Here is a 24,386-nt window from a genome sequence, read left to right on the forward strand (position 1 = left end):
ACTAAAGAAATTTTTAAACAAACTAAGCAATTAAATGTAACTTAACTCTTAAACTAGAATTATTAAAATATATTTATAAATTAACCACTGATGTAATTGTAGACGAAGTACTGAGACTTAAAGAAGTAAACATGGACACAATACGAAAATATCAGAAAAAAATCATATTCAACCTTGTAAAACGAGACAAGGACAGTCGAGACCAATAAACCAGGGACTGAAATTATACAATAAACTACCAGACAGAACTAAACAAAAGACTCAGACAAACTTTACAAAGAATATGAATTTCAAAAGTAAAAATATTTTATTGAATGTATATATTTATTTATTTATTTATTTAATTTTACAATACGCCCAAGGGGCATTTATATGTATGGGTTTATCAATAAAATTTAAAAAAATTAAAAAATTCGATAGTTGTACAAATACAATTTGAACACCTTGTTATAACTTGTTCATCTTACTTTCATGTAACTAAAATGATCAAGATACGCTGCGATTGGTGTACCAATGCAGTATCCTGTGCATTATTAGGCGCGGAAAGGGAATGATGATCTAATGGGTTATACCTTAACTAATTAAAATTAAATAAACAATAATAAAATTTTAAAAATAAAACATTGTTTTAAAATCCAAACGCTTTCCGATGACACTCTATTTATCCATACGAATGTTTGTTTTAAACAAAAATCATCGCCATTCCTAGAAACGATGCGATTAACCCAGTATCCCTAATCTTTTTGACAATTCATTAAACATCTTAAATCCTTTGTGATACAGATCGTCTTGCGTTGCCTGGATTCTTGTTTTATAGTCTGAAACATTTACCTCCCCTCGTTTGATGGAGTTATTTAAAATATTTTTTATTCGTTCCTCGAGTTATCATATATAACATGTTTTTTTAATAAGAGAATAAAATCAATGTTTAAAATTTGAAACATAAATTTAGAATTTATTTTCTTGAAAAATATTAAAATTAATTTAATATGACGACCGGTTTGAGCACACGACTGTTTCTTAGTCAAGGTTTGAAATTAAACCTGGGCGAATCGTAACTAAATCGACTTGCTGAAGTATGGAGGTTATGGTACAGATATTGACTTTGAAATTTCAAATGTGTAATAAAACAAATTAATAGACCTACATGCAGTATTGAGAAAAAGATTTATCACATTACATTGAACTTAATACAAGTTTAAAACTACACATGTGTAACGACCGGTAATATCGTAAAAAAACTGCTAATGATCAAAGCTTGCGAAATAAACGCGAAAATCGATCGTTTAAATTGTATATCATTTTTGTTGCCAACAGCTCAGTCTTGACAGTAGCTGCAACAACATGACAGCTTTCAAATAATTGGCAACCGAAAGCAATATTTTATTTTAAACTAAACGATTTATAGCGAAAGGCAATTGTGTGTAATAATGTTATTGTGTTCATTAGTTTCGGATTGATCAACAGAAATACGCATGTAATTATAGCAAGCTAAAATTTCAGCAGAATATACATTTTTTTTTTTATTTCAGCTCGATTGGGTAGGTAGGGTGATTCCAATCCAGCCAAGAAAATAATTTTTATGAAAATTAAACAGATTTTAAAATTATAAAACAAATAAACCGTACAATTAAAGAGAAAAATAAAAAAATGACGCCTGACTCACTCATAAAGAAGAAAATAATTTTTATGAAAATTAAACAGATTTTAAAATTATAAAACAAATAAACCGTACAATTAAAGAGAAAAATAAAAAAATGACGCCTGACTCACACACGGAAGGTTCCGAGTTTGATTCTCGGTGAGAACATAAAAAATCTGATGTGTTTTTTCTCAAGCCTGGGTGTTCTGTGATGTAATTTGCCACTGTAATTAGGCTTCTTTTGCCTGTTGTGGTGCAAAAAAAATGAAGTAGGTAATAAAAATTAAAAAGAATGTCACTTAAGCGTCCTATTCCAGTGTTTCCACAACCTCTATTCCCAGCAGTGTTCCACCAACCGGCTGATTACAACGTTTGGGCTTTTTCGCAGCCTTTCTCAGCAGACCATCCCAGTGTATAGAAGCAGTAAACGTCTCACTCGCGCTGCAATGTCGGAAAAGCTTGTGTATGGCTTTATAACGTATAAATAAAACATTTTAACTAAAAATAAAAAAAAATATAAATCAATAGTTAGTCAAGAATAATAAGTAAGGATTGATAAATTAAAGTACAAAAGAGACAAACCGATCATTAAAAAGAATTAAAACGATTTGATTGAAAACAGCAAAATTAATACTCTTGAAAACTTCAAAGATACTTTGATTTTATAATATCCTAATTTCCGTTTCTTTGTACGTTTGATAAAGAATTAACTGAAATATTTTGATCCAAAAGTAGGAAAAGCTTCATCCTTATTTCCTTTGATTAAATTTAAGAAAAAAAGCCTCAATATAGCTAACCGATTAATTAAAATCAAACAATGTCTTTATTTAACAGCTATCTAATACTATTTTTTCATAGCATGTTTTTTGAAACTATCTTCTTCATTATATTAAATAAGTCTGCATTGTATGTTAGCTAGTCCACCTGCCATGCAAACAGTCTCGGGTTCAATTTCCAAAATAGTTGTCAAAAAATTAAGTCATGAGTCAAAAAAAAAAAAATATATATTGTTTATATTTTTGTGTAGATATTTTTATTAGTGTTTTTGTATATTTTATTTCACGTAAACGCCCGATAGGCATTTACAAATTTATTTAATTTTGCCCCGCAACAGGCCAGAAAACCCAATTACAGTAGTAATTTCCTAATAAGAATATCCAGGGTTTTGAAAAATCACATTTTCACATGTTCTTACTAAGAATCGAACCCAGAACCTTCCGCGCGTAAGGCAAGCGTATTAACCACTACACCCCGGATGCTGCCGTAACGAAAATGATCAAGACACATTGCGGTTGGTGTACCAATACATTACCATATGCAACAGTAGGCGCGGAAAGGGAATGATTACGATATTTATAAATGATCAATGTGAACTATGCGTAAAAACGAATAAAAAGTCGTTACATATTAATAAATTGAGTAATTATTGATAACAGGTTAAAATTTTTTCATTCACTTACAAAAAAACATAATAGTATTAATTTTTTTATACCATTTTTTTTTCGTATCTAAAAACCTAAAGGGAACTAAAGATAATTTAGAATTTGATTCATAATTTTTCTTGTAAACCTACTGTTTTTCATTATTTCTTTTTTTATGCACATTTTTATACATAACTATTAATTACTACTTACATACACATTTTTTTCTTTTTTATTACGCAAAGTTTTTACTGTTGATTTGCATACCACCATGCTTTTTTCGTTTCTACATGTCTTAAAAAAAAAGGGTTTTGGTTTATTTTCAAAATTATAACTATGTTTGTATTTACCTGAAATATTTTTGTAAATGCCTCTTGGGGGTATTGTAAAATTAAATAAATAATAAATTAAAAAAAGGTGCCTACGATTTGCTTTATATTATTGTAATATAATAATATTTTTTTAGAGAAAAGAAATACGAGAACTAAATTTCTTGGTATTTACTCAAATATTTAAATTTTTAGACCATTTCCTAAAAGTCGTACATAACTAGTGCTGGAAAAATGGAAATTGAGTTGTAGTAGATTAGGATTTGAACCTCGAACCTTTAGTCCATTAGTCCACAATACTACCACGGAACCACAACCCGGTTCGTATGATGTATATGTAATAATGAAAGGTAATTACAAAAAAACGAACACGGAATAAAAAGCCATTGTTTCATATTGTCTTGTTATGCACTTCCTATAAAAAATATCAATGTTACATACATTAAATGCGAGGTCAGAAAAAATAAAGAAAAAACCGTAGAGGAAATATTGCTTAAACACGTATATTAAAATTTTATCAGATTTGATCTTGAATAATCAACAGAACCTATTTATTAATTACAACCGTAGATATGTTTAATATAATTAATAGTAACGTATTTCAAACTCAATGAGACTAAAAACGCTGTGTTTAGTTGGTATACAACTTTTCGAACGAAAAGCTATTTGTACATTAGGGATATAAGTAATTAATTTGTGCGTTATGTAGATTTTTAGATAAATTTAATTCAGGTGTATTTAGTTCAATTATTACTTATTGATTAATCATACTGTTACAATGGTTAAAAAAAATTAACTAAATCTATAAATTTATCTACCATCTAAACAAATAATTAAATAATGGAAATTCGAAGCATCCGTATAGGAAAAAAAAAATCATATCACTACCTCAATAAAACAAAGCATGTATGTGTACCGTATGATGATTTCAAATGAACTTATTTATAAAATGTTTTGCAGCAATCTTCTGTAGTTTTCTATAAGTCTTTTTGTTTACAGTCTTTTACAGTGGATGTCGCTTTAACTAACAAAAAATTAATGTTTATTTATAGTGATTTATAAAGCTGTATTTGTGTACAAATATTTTTAAGAGCTCTAAATAATTAACATCCTTACGCGTCTTGTCGCTGAATAGTGCATTTATAATCTATACATACACAGTTTTATGTATTCGTATAAAAAAGGGCGTGTATATTGCCTAATGGCAATTTTTTACAACCTACCTAAACCGTTTGATTTGAGAAAAAAACATCAAATATGAACATACCGTAGATATAATACAATATTCGTATCTGACTATGGGGTTGGTTATTTCACAATCGAGTAGCTATTACTGTGAAAGAGGAGCCAAAAAAATTAGAACAGTGAATGGGTATAGAAATGGTTCTCTTGGTAAATTATTAAAAAGTAAGATAAGACGTATATTACAACACATCTTGCAGCTCTACCTATATAACGAATGGTTATAAAGTAATGATTAAAATATAATTTACAGATTGGAAATAGAAATTATATTATCAAACGTTCTGCAGCTACAGGGCGCAAGAATGGTTAAAACCTTGCCTCTAATTACAGTTAAAACTATTATAAGCAACCGATTAAATTTCAGAGAGGAGCTAGATCATCAGACGTCTTGCATCTACAGAGCACATGAACGAACCTTTCAATTTAGGTGAAGAGTAATTTTTAAATGTATAAATGGCTAAGAAGCTTAAATATAGAAAACAGAAAAAACACCCAGGCTTGAAAAAAAATAAAAAAATTTATGATCTCCCTAAAAATCTAACCGGGAACTCTCGTGTGTGAGCCAAGCGTCTTACCTATTTGTTATGTAACTTCGTATAAATAGAACAACGGATGTAGCAATCTCCGATGATAGTCGTCATCAGGCGGAGCCGGTATGGCTGACTGGGTCATGTATTGCGGATGATCCCGAGAGCTTTAACCACGTTAGTCTACTTTACAAAGCATTAGGTTCTTGCGGTCCTGGATGTTCGCGGCTGACAGTTCGTCGGCAGTTCAGGTCTAAACTACGGGACGTGGATCGGACAGGATACACGGGAGTTGGTCGCAGACTGAGAGGCTAGACGAGGGTTTGTGGACACCATATGCTCCGCCTAGGAGCAGACGCGGATTAAATATCGTATGCTTAAGATTAACTATTTCAATACAGTGCTCTATGCATCATCGGGTCTTGACAACGATGTCCTCTGTTATCATAGTCTTAGTACTTAAAGGTCCGAAAACTTATGTGACTGAAGCATTTAAAATCCAGTAGAGATTTTCTCCGAACATGATAATTGAATTAAATACGAATAAAGTATTGGGCATTCAAGTGTATATTTACTCGTTTTTCAAGAAAAAGATGGTAACATCAAAAGAAATTACTTGTGATGTAATGAAATTTTATCGAGCTTAAATTTTTGCAGGGAGAAATAATTTACAAGGGAGTATTTGAGTTATTACGTATGTTTTATTTTATTTGATTTCTACGCCACTTTCCGGGATTCCAGGAATTTATTTAATAAATACATACTTTTTTCGTTGCTAACGTTAGAATTTTAATTATATTCGGTTTTTGATATTTTTCTTCTGTGTTTAGGAGAACAAATATTTCAGTTCTGGGTGTAAAATAGAACCATAATAACGGACGGGTGTTTTTGACTCAAAATATTATCGATATTTACAGTTTTTCTAAATATTTGAGGACAAAGACTGGATTTCACCCACTAGGGAGTTATGATGATTTATTTATTTTATTTTATTTTTAATTAAAAAAAAAAAAAAAAAATTTTATTTATTTATTTAACTTTTTGTACAAAATGTTATTCGTACATTGGCGGGCTTATTGCCAGATGGCAATTTCTTCCAACCAACCAATAAAATAATTGTTTTATTTTTATAATTCAAGTTACAGAACATATTCAATAGAAAATAAATATTGAAAAACGAAAGATATTTATTTTTTATAAATAGAAATAAACGTAATAAATTACTTTAAATCAAAACGATTACTCAATGGGAAAAAAGAAGAAAGAGGATTTACATGTTACAACAGAGATAAATAACATTTTAAATAATAAAATCACCTCAAGGTCGCTGTACAATAAATAAGTATTTCTGCACGTATTGCAGCTCCAGAGCGCATGGACGACTAGAACTATAGTTCTTCCTTTCCAATTAAGATATATTTAAATTTTAACATATGGGAGCTAGCTTATAGCACGTCTTGCAGCTACAAAGCGCATGGACGGTAAGTAATCTGGACCCCATTTACGTTTTGTTTTAATTTGGCAATGACGCAAAGTGTTTGAATGATATTAAAATAAAATCATTTAAAAAATCATTTTTCTAAAAAAAGAGTTAGATTAAAACAAGTCTTGCATCTACCAAGCGCATAGACTGTTCAAATTCTAGACCCTATATACAAAATTTATGGTTGATAACATTAACATATTGAAGCAAGATAACCAATCGTCCTGCAGCTACAAAAAATATGGACGAGTGGAATTTTAGAAACTTTGAACTATATTAATAAATTTACAAAAAAAAACATAATGTATAGTAAATAATTTGTCAAGTGTTCATGCAAAAAGGTAAACACTAAATAAATAATGCACTGTTCTAACACTATGGTTAACGAAATAAAAAAAATATATCCAAAGGGTAGCTATTGTAGACTGTATAGCCGGGCATGTGGCCAACAGGCTACTCGCTTATTTCTGGAATTGCTGTAACCGAGGAATAATGCGTATGGTTCCGATGACTTGGACAGACTAGACATAGTCTTATGTCTTTCGTTTTTATAAGTATATATTTTTCCATTATTGTATTGACCTTGTTTATCTTTGCTACTTAGTTAAATGTTCTTTTTGTTCATTTTCTTTTATTTATGTTTCTTCATGTAACTGTTGTTATCAGTTAAGGCAGTTTATATAATAAATAAATAAAAATCATTGGCTGATTTAAGTGGCCATTTTACAAACTTTGTAACATTCATAATTCAATGTTTGAATATCCATATTTCTTCAATTCTTCCATTTGTTGACTTTTATGAAGTTAAAGAACTTTTTTAATGTGGGTGAGATTCATCTAGCATATTTATTTCACTTTCATACGAGGCAACGCTTAAAAACATATTTCAATTTTTATATTTCTTCTTTGCCGTTGGTTTGATTAAGAACATATTAAAATGTTTGCAGATGAAAACTGGATTTCGCTTTAAGAGTTATTTTAATGCCCACTAAACCAGCAAATGACAGGTCATAAACTCTGTCAATTCCCCTATTTGAATCTTTCTCCGTCTTTGATTTATTTATTAGTATACACGACACAAATATTGCCTTTTATAAACATAAATATCTGTACCTCAGAGTCAGACGGATGCAAATCCACACGTCAAATGTTCAACAAAAGCCGAAATAATTTACTTTCTTTAAGTGATTTCTAATTATTTATAGCATTATTTTTATTTGCAGTATCTTAATATATTGGTTTTTTTATTTATTATAAGACTTACATTTCTTCAAAATCAATGGACATGATCATAAACTAGATACGAAAATCTAAATGTCATTTCATCTAATTCTGGATTTGCATCCGTATGCCTTTGAGGTACAAATATTAAGGTAATACAACATACATGAATAACATTTTAGAGAAAGTAAAATAGAAGTCTAGGCATCTACAGGCTACTCAAACCAGCCAATGACAGGGTCATAAGCCCTGTAGATGCCTAGACTTCTATATTACCTTCTCTAAAATATTTCTCATCTTTGTTGTAATACGTTAATATTAAAAGCTTCCTAGGAAGTTGAATCCAGTCCTTTTCTACAAAAAAATGTCGATACATTGTTGATATATACAAAGTTTGCAAATCTAATACACATTTATTTCACATACTTTCACTTTTATTAGTTTTTTTCTATTTGAACACCTCACTGGGCACAATCCGTGTCGAGACATATTATGATGTACACACAGATATATTACGTATGTTGTATACGTTTACATAAATAAATACATTGTAAAAAAGATTTGAAATTTAAAGAAAAATAGTAATGTATCAGCCTAGGCCCCGATTACAATGGGAAGTTAACAGAGTTATCTTTTTTTAAATTTATTTTTATTTTTTTTGGGGATATCAACAGTAATATACACGTAACAAAAATCTAACAAATAAAATATACAGAGAATAAAACCAATGAGAGATATCCACAGAAATACATTGAATACAAGCACAATACATACTAGTGTGTTTGTGTGAGTGTAAGCGAGTGCGAGGGTGGGTGAGTGGGTGTTATTTTTAATTTTTTTTATTATTTTATTTTATTCTTGCACCACAACAGGCCAGGAGGCCCAATTACAGCGGTGAATTACATCACAGAACACCCAGGCTTGAGAAAAATCACATTTAATTTTTTTGTTCTCACCGGGAATCGAACCCGGAACCTTCCGTCTGTGAGTCAAGCGTCTTGACCACTACACCACGGAGGCCGCCAGTTATTTTGAAATGAGGGTGGACATGTGTGTAAATATTGCACAAGTGTCAAGTGTCGAAAATATAAATACATATAAAATACTTAGAATTAGAGATAAAATAAAATAAAATAAGATAAAATAAGACTTTATTATTGAAATTAAGTATAAGGCAAAAAAGTATGTTTTAAGACGCGCATTTTAAATGTTATTTTTTTTACAATCAAATGGATCAATAGGGGAAAGTTCAAATTATATTCACGAGCAAAACGTATAAGTGGAGAGTTCTGGGCAAAGTTCGTACGAACTGCTGGCACATGAAATAGAGAGCTCGTCGTGTGACGGGTGCGGTAGCCGGGGACATTTAATGATAACTCCGACAAAAGAGCCGGACTATCAAGGCGTCCACTAAGTATGTCATAAAGCTCCCCCATGTCTAATAGTAGACGGCGATCTTCTAAAGTAAGCAAGTGGTGCTTTTTGCCTATCTATAAAGAAAAACCGACATTTGTGTACGAAAATGAAAGTATTTGCATGAACATTTAAAGTATCTTTGTCGGTAACTTATAATTGAACATGTTTAGAAAAAATATATTCTGCTTTTCATACAGAAAACTTAATTTTACTTTGTAGATAAAATTGAAGATAAATGTTAACTTCCCATTGCAGTCGGGGCCCTGATGTTTTTTTCAGAACGCTTTAAGCTTTCTAAAATGTTTTTAAACCATACAAATTTAACGTATTTCAAACTAATCTAACTTTTTCGAACTGGTCGCGGTCGTTCAAAGTTTGGGATAGTCAAAAGCTTTTAGGAAAAATAATCTCAAATCGTTTTTACGTTACAACACCGTATTGAAGTTTAGGTCAATGGTTTCAGTAAGAATTGATCGGAATAGGAAAATGTCGCGTACTACGAAAACCGATAAAAATATATGAAATGGATTTAGAATAATACATTCTATTTTCAAAATCAATATGGATATTGTGGAGAAATGTTTTCGTATTTTACTTTAAAAAAGAAATTGTGAAAGAAGGTGTCACTAGAAAAACGGCATTGATAGTTGTGACGTCAAGATTCGTGACGATGTTCTATAAAAATTTTAATGGTTTGAAACAGAGTTGATGATGAACATGAATCGTGACGTATTTGGGGCATGGCCAATGCAGTGACTGTTTTTGCGGGAATTCAAAATTACAAATATAAACATATTTTTTATGGATTGATTTGGTGTTTATTTTGTAGAACGTCAAACCATCATGCTGATAATACACATGCTTCTGTTTACGAATTTACGAAAATGTTTGATGCTGTGGGAGAAATAGTTGAAAAGACGGGAGGGGAGGAAGGGAGGAGTGTGTTACTAGGCATAGGTGACTTTACTAGGTAAGGTGTCGAAACCGGTAGAGATAGAAAAGTCGGTAAGTAGTTTTGTACGGCTATTTAGTAACATTTGATAAACATTTTGACCACAAAGTTAATGCTTTTAATATACAAATATACATAATGCAGTATAATTTGTTTATGTAAAAAAGTAGGTTTAACACCATTATCATTATCATCATTCTCTTTCCACGTCTGATAGTGCATAGAGCACTGTATTGGTATGTTTATCGCAGTATATTTTGATCATTTTTATTACATGAAGGTAAGTCATGATGTCATGATGTCTTACGCTTCAGGTACCAGTCCAGGGACTAAGAAATATTCTAGTCTAAAAACACCTTTTTAATTAATTTTTTTTTGTTTATTTTTCCATACTGTTGCATATTATGCATGTATTAAATTACATATTTTATACATTATATTTATTAAACATTAGAAGAGAAAAAGAGAAAAAATACATATTCTAAAAATAAACATAGCCTTAAATTTGGAAAAAATGCCCACAAAGACTTAAACGTCTGAGCGTGGGCCATTCCTTTTTTATTGTTTTTGGTGAATTTTTTGGTATACAAACACAAATATGACAATGCCATTAAAAATCATACAGAAATAACAGGAAAATGACATAAACAAATAAATATTTCCTGTCAACTATGTCGGGAATCGAACCCGAGACCTCTTGCATGGTAGGCAAACGCGTTGACCACAATACCACGAGGCCGACTGACTGATGCTCAACAGTTCTCTAGTAAAATTAAAAATATTTAAATCTACTACACCTGATTTATATGATAGCACTCTCTTACTGATTTTTTTAACGGACGTCTGTTATATCAGTCCTACGCTTCAGCATATAAAGCAGTTAAAACAACATTTGAAAACAATATCCAAGTCCGCACTGCCAAGAATCGATCTAAGGACCTCAACCACTTTACCACGAGGCGGGCTTTTCCCCTTAATTTCAATTTTCAAGATTTTTACCAAAGAAAGCTAGCCATCGAGACGAAAACACTCATCCAGAGTTCAAGGGTGCTATTCTGAACCTTCTCGCGGGGGTAGAGAAAATTTCTACTATATTTTAAATGGGGATTTTTATTGTTTGCATGCAACTTTGCTTTATTTATGGCTACACTGATAATTAAACGTCAAATGACGTTGATTAAACAATTTTATTGTTGACATTTCATAGTTTGATGTTATTAAATGGAAAAAAACTAATTCGGTTTAGTCAATTCAACCCAAACTAGTGTTTTGGGTAATGTTTAGGTTTGCAATAATGTTATAAACGAAAATCATCGAGTTTGGTTTCGCGTGTTTGTATTTATTTTATGTAACTTGACGTTTAATCACCAGTGTGGCCATATATGAAGCAAAGTGTAGTCGCATGCAACGAACACAGCGATAGCATACACTAGGACCTTTTTTGACACGGGGGATACGTTCCACGCAATACTGTGTAAAAAAAGTGGATGGGTTTCTTTGTATAAAAATCATTTCTGATTCAAAGAATGCAATTGTTTACAAGTAATTGTAAGTTTATTTGAATAAAAAGTATAACATAACAAAATGCTTTTAAAATATAAGATTATTCAGTATCACTCTGACTTATCCTTTTCTGCGTTATATAAGTAAAAAAATATCTACGAAATTCCAAAAACTAATAGCATTCATCAATTAATTATTTTTTGCTTCTTTTTTGTACCTTGTTATTTTGAAATACTTTATGCTTAAATGGACAATGATACCAATGCATTAATTCTATTAAAATCTTATTTCGCCACATTTTTAGATAAACGCATCAATGTATAATGTTTACCTTTGTATGACAGGTATTGTAAATTTTCATTCACGTCGGAAAATTTGAATTTCAGTGGCCGTGACTAAATATACACAGTCGTGGCAAAAAGTTGCCAGAAGGATTTAAATATTCATGAGCTCGGAGAGATGGGAAAACCCTCAAAGAATTAAACCGAAGCAGGTAACACTTATCCAGAAACGAGAGGATCTGTCTATATTTTAATAATATTACGCCTTGGCGACTTTTTCGCATGCTGAGCGGTTTCGTGATAATTGGATGTAAATTTTTGAAACCCACCCAAATTGTTAAAACCTGACCAAATTGCCCCAAAGCCACAGTTACGACTTAAGTCAAATGATTTTAAGTTCTTTTTGATCTTGGACTAATTGTATTATCTACTGACGTATCCAGTATGCTACTGTTTGCTAGTAAAATGTCGGCAACGCGAAACGGAAGCAAATAAGTAGCAACTGGGTTAAGTCCTTTAAATCCTTCAGTTACGGAATTACCAAATATTAATTGCAGAAGATATGTGAATTTTATGTCATTCTATTATTCAGTGTCCAGATTGAATTAAAATGCAGTTTTGTATGTGAAAAAGAAACAGAACCGGTAAATATTATATACATTCAAGGTGCCAGACTTTGGAATGAGCTACCTCTTCATGTAAAAAAATCACATTCCCTGGCTACCTTCAATTAACGTCTGAGACATTACTTTAGTCCTTAAAACCTTTCATCTTTAGTCAGCTTCGTGGTGTAATGCTCGGTGCGTTTGCCTACCTCGCAAGAGGTCTCGGATTCGATTCCCGACATGGTTGGCACGAAAGGTTTTTAAACTAAAATACATCATAGTACCCTGGACTGACATCTGAAGCGTAAGACTGATCATCTTACCTTCAGGAAACAAAAAAATGATCAAGATACGCTGCAATTGATGTACCAATGTAGTGAGCTATGCACCATTAGGTACGGAAAAGGGAATGATGATGACCCTTACAATCTTTCATTACATTGTTTTCCTTAAAAAAAAAATCTTTTTCATTCCTCGTGTGGTATTTTGAACGGCTCTCGTGGCCGTAGAAAACCTTTTATCTCGTGTATTTTGTATGTAAATACGCGGGATAAATGATTTTCCTACGGCCGCGAGAGAGTTTAGAATACCAGCTCTGGTCCATTTTCGTGTCTCTTTCCAAACTCACAACTTGATTCCACATTGGTATATTATGTAAAATTCAATGATTTTACAAATTTAATCAATTCAAATTGCATAGAGATAAATGCTCTCTTTACATAACGATATAAATAAGGTCTCATTTTACCCCCTTACTTGACAAATACAGTAAAGGAACACCCCTAAGCAAGCACTCATTGTTATTTACGTTGATTAGTTAATTAATCTATTGTCTTAAACTCGCCATAGAACTCTTGTAGCACGGAGCAAACGAATACCATAGATCACCTATAAATGTTCTCCACGTGTTTAGAATTTGATTTATGGCGAGTGGAATAGTTGTTTATGACCTTAATTGACTTATTATTCTAATATGGAACAGGACCACAGATTTCTATGATAAAGTATAGTTGTTTATGGTTCGCGAAAACTGTTTCTCCAACTTCCCATCTATTATTTTTTCAATAGATACTTCTTTTATGGAAAAAATTAAGTGCTTGTGCTAAAACCAAGCTCGACATTCATTTTTCTTAGGAATCAACCCATGGTTTTATTTTTTATAATCTAAAGATGTATTCAAATGTGGCCTACGAAAGTTACATTGTCGAGTTATGTTATTAATGTGAATTGATTCACATAATGTGATTTATTTATCTCTTATTGAAACTTTAAAGACATAAGAAATGTTTTTAACGATTTCAATTTTATTTTTCAAGTAATATTTCATTTTTAAACAAAAAAACTGCGTGTAATACATGCAATAAGTAACAGTATAATTGCTAATAATATCGTTAATAATATAAATGGAAAAAAACGCTAAAAAAAAACACATTTTTCGTTTTTGTTAAGACTGTAGTCTGATAAAAAGGTATTTTTTGCCAATTTAAAACGCATTTTTTCCAAATATTTCATATTAACCATGTTGAGAATTAAACCCGAGTTTTCTTGTATCGTAATCAAATGAGCTGACCATTAGACCACGAGGCGGACGGGTTTTCGGGACATGTTGGTAATTACAAGTTTTCGAAAAATAGGATGTCTTCATAAATGGCATTTAATAATCTTAAGCTAAAAAGTAAATAAAAATATTTCACATTTTGTAAATACGAAAATAAATATTTTAAATACTAAGCTTGCATTTTCGTTTAAATTGTTGATTTGGGATGAGCTTTCAACTTTAAAAGTTTAAGTTTCACAACTAGTAAAATGAAGTTACCAACTTGTGCCAGAAACCCGACAATATATACCTTTATATATCAAGGGGTTATCAAGTGAAACTAATATTAATTTTATTCAAACTTTGCAAAACTCTAAGATCAAATTGCTACTACACAAAGACGTAAACCGCTAGAGACACTCAAATATCATTTCAATATCATTGATGTATAAATCTCTAAATAAAATATCTGTTAGGGCTCTACTTTGGTACAAATTAATTTGGCAGCATGCGTCGCACTCCGAGTATAAACACAAGTTGGTACATGATTACAACACCAGGTTTACTAGTATGGAAGGCTAGCTGTTCCTAGATATTGCAATAAATATGGCAAAAGGACACTGCAATACAGTAATCTTAAAATATTTAACATGTTACCAAACAATATTAAAAATACTAAGTTAAATACAGGAGTCAGACGTTTGCTCAAATTATGGTTAAAAGAAAAAAGTTTTTTGTATTAGTGATAGTTTTTAATTTTTGATAATGTAATATGTAATATTTTTCAAGTAAAATTATTGTTGATGTAATAGGTTAAGTGTGAATAATCGATGCAATTTATAAGAACCTGCTGACGAGTTGTATGTATGCAACTCAGCAGGACTTTAATTTAAGACTATTTTGTAAATATTTTTGAAAAATAAATTAAAAAAAATAAACATATTTATTCCCTTTCACTTACATTGATTATTTTTGTCCAGACACATAAAGAATACAGATCTGTATGTGAAATAGAATCAGAACCCTGGACGAGAGTTTTCGAGTCGATAGCGGTTAAAATCCTGAAAAAGAAAATCGATTAAAGAGTCCGCTACGTTGTGTAATAGTTGGTGCGTTTGCCTACCATTGTTGAGGTCCTGGGTTTAATGCCTGGTTAGGAGGACGTAAAATATGGAATTGAAATGATTTTTAAATAGCAATATTTCATCGCTCCTAGACTGGTACTAGGAGTGAACGACTAATCACCTTACCTTCACATTACAGGAAATCGAAATACGCTGCATTTGGTAAACAAATTGAATGGTGATGAAGATTTAAACTTCAATTTATTATATTTATTTAATTAAAAACACAATTAAATAACACATATTTAATTAATATTTTGACTCTCATATAAATATGTTTAATTGTCTTCGGTATTTGCCTTTTGGATGTTATAATAATCCACGTAAACGCTTAAATAAATAAATATTAATTGAAATATTACTAAACAATGAAAATACAAAATGCAGGTGAGGCTTTTTATACATGTTTTTCAATGCCAAAAAGTAATCGATAGTTACATTATATATATTGATTATTGTAATGATTTTGTGAAAACAGGTAACTGAATATTTCGTAACTTGTCGTTGAATTTAAATGCCACCAAGTGACTTTTACGCATGTAGTTTTTTGCAAAATGGTGAATTTATGTGCAATAATATATTTTTATTTTCGAATAAAACGGAGATGAATTGTTTACTCTCTACTTCACCATAAATATTATTAAATATTCAACAATTTATTATAAGATTAAATCGTGTTGGATAAAGTAAAAGTGATGGCATTACGAGGTCATATACATCTTTTCTACATCTGTGACTTCAGAACATACATAATTAACCATATAATTTTGGTATGCTATCTTTATACATCTTTAAATATGAAATTGCTAACTTACAGCATTTGTATAGGCAGGAGTTTAAGTATTTACATATTACAACAGGGATGAAGAACATTTTAGATAGTGGAATATAGGAGTCTAGGCATCCACAGAGTTTATGACCTTTCATTGGCTGGTTTAACTGGCCTCTTTACACACTGTGTAACATTCACCATTTTGTTTATAGTTGAATTTCTATATTTCTTTAATTCTTCCATCTATTGGCGTTTGTGAAGTTTAAGAGCTATGACTGAACTTAGATTTCTATATTCCCTTATCTAAAATGTTTTTTAACCATGTTGTAATTTGTTAATATTAACAGATCCTTGTCTATAAATATTTGGACAAACTCGAAACACTGTAAAAGTATTTGGTTGTTTTCAAAGATCATAATTTTAAATGGGATTGTCAAACATTTAAACTTTGTGATTGATTGCGGACTCTCGTGAGTACTTTTTAAAAGTGATATTTTATTTTGTTTTTATAAATTTTTTTCCTCAGTAGAATCAATATTAAGGTACGGTGTAAAGTCGTGGAGGCATTTAACTAAAACCAATATTCAAATACTCCAGGGTCTACTGTACTCTATAGTTAAATAAAATTCTTCTGAAATAAATAATTAATTTTGTGTCGTACCTTTATTTATAAAACGGTAAACAATGCACCTCATAGCCCACCAGTTCATTCAATTTGCATCTGACTAGAAACAAGAACTAGTTAATAAAAATATATTTATACTACCTATTCATAGTATGTTTATATATTTAAAAATGCACTCACTTCATAATATTATGTATGATAAAAATGTGTAATATTTCATAACCAACACAGATGTTTATTATTGTATAATATGTCAATAGCAGCGAGAAGGGAAGGACATTAAATAATAATTTAAACCTAAGTATGGAAGAGAAACTAGCATAAATAATATATACAGACGAAAGTAGAGTAATATGGTTGAAATACGATCCTTGTGGGATGTATAACGGAGTTAAATCAGAGATACATATTTTTCTTTACATAAAACGATATATGTTTATTGTGTAGATAAAGTAAATAAATAGATAATCAATTTAACATACCACAAGAGAGGTGGAAAACATTTTAAAGAAAGGAATATAGTAATCTAGGCATCTACATGGCTTATTATTTATTTGACACTTTATATACATATACAATATATATACAAATAAGGGCGGGCATATTGCCTTAAGACAACTGCTTCCTACCTACCCAAACTGTTCACTTTGAGAAAATTATAAATACATGGACATATTGAATCTTACAATTTTATACAAAAATTAAAAACAAAGATTAACAAAATAAAAATATTTCAAGAAAAATTAACACTTTACTATGAAGAGAGGAGAGGGAAGAATGAAGAAGAAGAATTAACAATTTATTATGGGAAGAAAAAAAATGAAGGATAAAGGATCAATTTAAATATTTAGATAGTGACATTTTAATCTTGACTTAAATGTAAATAAAGAAAATGCGACTCTAACATTAGTGAGTAGATTATTCCACAATCGAGCGGCTACTACTATGAAAAAGTAGGCAAGAAAATTAGAGCGATGACAGGGTATTAAAAGAGTTCTCTCGTTTCTAGAACGAAGAGATAGTCAGTGTTGTGAAAGAGGTTGGATGAGCTCTCTCAGATAAAGATGCGAAGTAGGATTATTTAAAATATTGTGAATAAGTGATAGAATGTGAATGTTTTTTCTATGCCTGATACTAAGCCAGTGTAGTTGCGTGCGATACTCGGTTGTGTGGTCAAATTCGCGAAGATCAAAGATATAACGAATACAAATATTCTACAATCGTTCTAATCGCTTATGACCTGTCATTGGGTGGTTTAAGTAGTCTGTAGATGCCTAGACATCTAGATCACCTTTTCTAAAATATTCTTCATTTCTGTTGTAATGCCTTAATATGTATCTTATATTTTATAACGTTTCTAATGATGCTTCACTGTTTTATCACAAATCTTGTAATCTATATGTTAACTCTTTACCTTTATTGTGTTTGACCATAATCTATTAACTATTTTTTTTTCTTTTTTTTTTTTTATATTTTAAGCAATGATTATTAATACAAAATAGTGTGACCTCACTGGAGTTACCCGTGCCGAGGACACTTAAAAATATACTTTTTAAAAATATTTTTACTTTTGTGAATATACAAAGAAGACTACAGAGAGAAATAACGGAATGCTCAGACAGTTCTAAACACTACGTATTTATATTTATATCACTTTAGACACTGTAACATGTATCATTCTGCCTATATTTGAACATCATTATTTCTTCAATTCTTCCATATGTTGATGTTTGTGAAGTTAAAAAAGAGATATTCAAATATGTGCAAAATGGTGAATTTTACACGGTGTGTAAAGTGGCCACTTAAACAGCCGTTGACAGGTCACAAGTCCTGTAGATGCCTAGATTTTTATATTCCTTTCTCAAAAATGTTCTCCATCTCTGTTGTAATATGTTAATATTAACAGCTCCCTAAGAGGTTGAATCCAGTTCTTGTCTACAAAAAAATGTACAAACTCAAAACGTTGTAGATGATTAATGGTTTGTCAAATTTCTAAATTTATTTGTAAGGTCAAATTTATAAAATACATTTATGGTGATTTATTAAATTTATTCTCTTGACCTCTTGCAAATCACGTATTTAAAATTTTAAAATAGTTATTCTTAGACAGCTGATGTTTTGTGTTTTTTCTTTTTATAATGTTTTTTTTTTTAATCTTTGCTGAATATACATAGGATTTTTTGTCTTTTACTGTGTTTCTTGCTATGTTTTTTTTTACTACGTATTTGCTGATTTTTAAATATTTTTTTTCTGTCTTTTACCATGTTTCTTACAATGTATTTTGTTTTTGACATATATTTTACAAGATTTTTAAATACGCATTTTTCTTTATTTTAACAATAGTTTTTTCTATGTCTTTCTTACTACCTTTTTTCTTACTACCTTTATTTATTTTTTTAATATGTTGATTACAGTTTTTTAATAATTTTTTTTGACAAGCTTAGAACAAGGTAAATAATTCGAGTTAAATCGTCAAAGCAACTTTGTATAATTTAATGTTTATAAAATGACAATAAATAAAAATAAATAAATAAGTAAGTAGATGATTTTGTTAAATAAAGAAAGTTCGAACCTAATGCACTTTTACCGATAAAAAAATGATTAAGATTATAATGACTAGAAACAAATGATAGACAATTTCTCTTTGATAATATCCGGAAATTCATATTTATGTGTGTAATATGAGAATTTTCTAATGCCTTCGTAGTACCGTCACTAGTTGATGATTACTTTCAGTTTCAGCTTGCGATTTCCCAGAACATTTTAAAATAGTTAAACAAAACTGTATATTTCTTGTTTCCGTTAACTTTTAATAAAGTTAAGCTAGAATATAATATTTTGCAGGAGAGTTACAAGTGCCTCTAATAAATAAATGTTTCTTTACTACAAATAAATATTTGTAAAATACAATTGAATTAATTAAAAAATATTAAGTGTAATTGATGTAAGAAATAAACGCCACAATCTTATATTATGTTTTAACTGTTTTGGTTTTCTCAACTTTTTTATTTATTTGTTTATTATTATTATTTTTTTTTATCTTTTAAAATTAGTTTATAGTTATTGTCAGGCTGTAAGAAACTTTAAGTGGCAGTAAGCCCGCCATTTAACCATGTAAAACTTTGTTTTATTTACTATTTATCACGTAGTATATTATGGTTAATAAAGATTTATTATTATTTTTATTATACTTTATGATTTGTTAAGTCTTAACTTTTTCCAGAAAATTAATCTGCGTACATGTATGTCTATTATCTTTTACATTTTGATAGCTATAGATTTGTTTCTTTACACAAAATCTAACAATATCTACTTTAATACATGAACTATTGTTCATTTACTTCAAAAAATGTTGTATTCTAAATGTACCATAGGAATTGTTTGAATTTTTTTATTTATTTTATGTACTTAAGAAATAATTTGAATTTCAAAAAATAATATTAAACTGACAAAATTTATGAAACGTGTGGAATTTTAGTGTAACATGTTTAAAAGTTAGCTAAAATATCATTTATAAGGATGACAGAAATTCACTCCAAAATAAATAACCCAGCAGAAAGCCATTTGTAAAACTAAAATAAAAACTTCAATGCGCAATCTCGGCTACTGAAATACGCAGAAAAATAATACTGCTTAATTTAAGGATACGAGTACCAGTAATAAAAAAATAAATTCGTAGATTTTTAATTTTAAATGTCAATTTCATGTATATTTGAATGCTTGAAATCAGCCCAGTACTGACCTTTTCTAAGACCTTATTTTCCTTCATTGCACACATTTAATAATTTTAAACAGAAAATAAATTAAAGTGTGGGTTCATATTCTGTCACTACGAAGTGGTTATCTCATTATATGTCCTTAGCTCAAGGTGTCTGCGTTCAGGTCTGTAATCAACCATAATTTACAATATGACACCCGTACATACGCTGCTTTACCATTTAGATACATACCTTCGATTGGATTGTCAATCAGCTTCAAATCATGCAACGTGAAATATAATAGCATTTGCTGTCGAGTAATTCTTGAAGTAGACATAAAATAATTACTTGCATTGCTCTGTGTCCATTAAAATGGTTTTTAAATTGATTCGACTGAAATTAAGAATAATTTCTGATACTGAGAAAACTTGTATGATGGTTATGAACTTAAACCATAAATCACCACAAAAACGTTTGTACGAAAATACTGCCAAAATTCTTAATAAAGTTTTAAATGAAATTCCATAGAAAATATCGATTTCACGCAGTGTTTAAATAATTTAGGGTCATGATTTATGATTTTTATATAATATAACCCATTTCTCCAATAAATTAAAATAAAATTAAAACGTTATTCATTTCAAACGTTTTGTAAGATATTAAAAAAAAATAGAAAATTAACGTGAATTTAAAAAATACATAAATTTGCATTGCCTAAATGGAAATTGTTTCCACTATGAAAAAAACAATATTGAAAAATAATATAATATACCTTGTAAATTCTCGCTTCACGTATCACATAAACATAAGTAGATTATTGATATTTTTATGCGTATAAAAGTGAAATAATTAATTGGTAAATATTGGAGTCTTTTATGCAAGTCAATATGAAATATTGTGTTAAAATAAGTGTTTATACTTTACAGCTTTTTCACTGTAAGATGTAATTGTTTTTTTTAAAAATAAATTCGATTAGGCAACGTAACATTCGACGAAAATATGAATGCACAGGAGAACAATTCTTCGCCAAGATTGATGTTTTCAAATTGCAATGTTAAGGCTTGCCCTTGAAAAGTCATCTGCAAAGAAATACCATATTAGGAAGTTCATAGACTATAACGATTCTCATTATGATTCTATTCCGTTAAACCGGATAGTCAGGAAACTGAGCATTAAAGTATTAACAAAAGATTTTATTACGATAACTGCTTATTTTCTGACCTTCTTGAAAGATTAATACTACGATTCAAATTCTCAACGAATTGACATAAATACAATTCTGTATAAGACTTTGATAAAATCGTCAAAAATATTTTTAAATAATACGTCAACACCATGTTTCATGTTTTGAGAATATACCTACATAAAATTTGTGAGTAATTTTTCTTCTTTTTCTTTTAATTATTTGCTATAGACCTATGTGGTCTGTGTTCCAGAGGGTTGCTCCTGCGACAGGACACATGTGGATTGCCGGCTGTCCTTCCGTCTTTTGGGAGGTCTTTCACGAGGACGAGCTCCGTGCGGCTGATTACGTCGTGCGTCTGGTAGTGTCTCTTATTTGGACGTGGCCATTTCAGTCCCTCTTTCACTGTCCACTCTGTTGTATGATGTCCTTAGCCTCACACATATATCTCGTTATGGAGTTCCTCACGCGACCTCTAAGAGTTTTGTCTGTAATCATCGTATGTGCCTCTATTTCGATCCTTAATACTCTCGTGATTTTTCTTAGATTAAAGGAGTATTTCACCACCTCCTCATAAATCCTTATTAACAAAATGAAAGTTAAAATTAGCTACCGGATTCAAATGATATTTGTCACTAACCAATTTCACCATTGAAATAATGGTAAATCAATATTTTGACTAGTTAATCAAGTCATTCGTCTGGCAATACATCCGCAGAAAGCCTTGCCTGTAAAAATCTATGGATTTATTGTCAAAAATCGCGAATCTTCCAAAATCCGTCATTCCTCAGTTATAACGTTTAATTTGGTTAGGTTTCATAAGTTTTAGGTATATCGAAGTATTTTATATGTCATCAATAATTAAGTTGACTTTTTTTGGGATTTAGTTAAATGTATCTACAGTATTCCTTTCGTAGCTCGCTTTAGTTTTAATAGTTATTGTTTTTCTGTTTAAGTTAAATACGTCGGTACGCATAAGAAAATAACAAATTTTACCTAGAATTAATATTATAATTTGATTACTGACCGTCGTTAACTGTCAAAACACGAACGGATGGGTTACAAAATCGTGTAGACATAACGCTTCCTTATACAAGCTCTAATCGAGTTTAATTGTATTTTGTTGATAGGACACCGACCTAATTTTACATTAATTCTTGGGTTCTGACATAATTATTTCGATTATAAACGGCTTTCACGGCTATAAAAATTTGAGCAAAGCTGTCGTGACGATAAACCGACTGACGCCATTTTTAAATGTGATTCAAACAGAGGAAATACATTTACTTAACTTTAGAGACGATTTAAACGAGATTTACAACTTTTTTAGCGATAGTCAGAGATTGCAAAATCGATTTTTAAACTTAAATGTGATTTAGCAGGGCATATAAGCTGATCAAGTTTTACAAGGAGATGACGAAATACCCTTAACTTACTTTACTAAAGGCAGTTGCAACAGAAAAAAGAAGCAAAAAAAGTTTGAGTCAGGATGTACTCTATTCTTTGGGAGATAAGATGTTTGTTTGGTTCTCCGACAAGCACTAAAACATTAACGTATTGTTATTAAACATTTGAGTGCACTCTATACATTGTTGTTTTAATTTTTTTACGAAGTTAATAGTAAATTTAATTACTGTGTTTTTTGGCCAGGTTCCCCTCCGAGGTTGGAGCCCCTAAGTAAATAAGTATCTCATACTTAATACTGCATTTTCGCTTTTCTCTTATGGCAGTTTTTAAGAGAGAAACTTTCAAACTTGCACCCCCTGTAAGAAACGGGGCACTTGGCCTCCAGGTTCGCTACAATAATATCAATTTTAAAAATAGACCTCAACAAAAAATACGTCCCACAGAATACTTTAAAATAAAATCCGGTAAATTTTCAAAATTTTGAACGAAAATTTATTTCGGTCGGCGCCCCCGTGGATGTTTGGGCCCCTAGGCAGGAACCCAGTGAGTCCATATCAGTAATGCGGCCCTTTGAGTATTTTTACTAAAACTGTACCATTTTTGTCAACATAAATAAATTCACAAATCACACATTGGAATATACCGTATTAGCTCGAATGTTTTCCCCTCAAAATATTTTGCTAATTGAACATTCGCCTTCGCAAAGATCAGTAAATTTTTCCTCTCATTCATGTTCCAAATATGTAAATCATTATATAGGCCGTGTTATATTTAAACTTGTAGGGTATATTGTTTTGAGTTAGTTTACGGCAGATTTTTATTTAAAATAAACCCTTGAATAAAACCGAACAGTGATTTTAGGATAGACATATTAATTTTTATTGCATATAATGTATAACTAAATTTAAAATTTGTTGGTAAGCATACAAAAACTTAAGTAAAAAGGTTCATTGATTTATATTTCAATAAAAACGCTGTAAAAATATATCACTCATTATTTTGCGAATATAAAAGGAACGTTAAATTTTATGGATCATTTTTACGTTACCTCGATGTTTGATATAAAAAAGATGCTCTCAAATCTGGTACAATTTGGTATCTGGAATAAATATATAACATCGCTGCTGTCTTCATTATTATCCATATACGTATATGTGTTTATCATCACTGTCATACGTATTATTATATAACTTTTCTCCATTCCATTTTTCGGGATGTATAAATTTTTATTTTTTATGTTTTTTTTATATATATTAAAAAAAATATTTGTTTATTAATTTTTTTATTATTAATATAACATATAATACAAAAATTACATATTATACTCCCAGGAGTTATAAGAAACTCATTCGGGACCGTACATAATAAAAAAAATAAAATTGACAATACATAATAATAAGAATAATCTACCCACT

The 24,386-nt window shown here is 30.2% G+C and overlaps 1 protein-coding gene and 1 long non-coding RNA gene across 4 annotated transcripts in view; one reads left to right on the top strand and one right to left on the bottom strand.

Annotated features, from left to right (window-relative positions):
- The window catches only part of LOC148273775 (BAR/IMD domain-containing adapter protein 2-like 1), a 349,284-nt gene that overhangs the window by 15,276 nt on the left and 309,622 nt on the right, over positions 1 to 24,386 (top strand). The window lies entirely within an intron of this gene.
- Positions 695 to 2,643, bottom strand: LOC148273776 (uncharacterized). Its single transcript, XR_015824474.1, has 2 exons — positions 1,736 to 2,643; positions 695 to 1,657 (listed from the first exon to the last, which is right to left on the bottom strand). It is a non-coding gene; the product is annotated as an uncharacterized LOC148273776 (long non-coding RNA).

This window comes from Micrasema longulum, unplaced genomic scaffold (genome assembly GCF_059751315.1).
Source record: "Micrasema longulum isolate JH-2025_06_02 unplaced genomic scaffold, ASM5975131v1 h1tg001837l, whole genome shotgun sequence".
Classification (NCBI taxonomy): Eukaryota; Metazoa; Arthropoda; class Insecta; order Trichoptera; family Brachycentridae; genus Micrasema; species Micrasema longulum.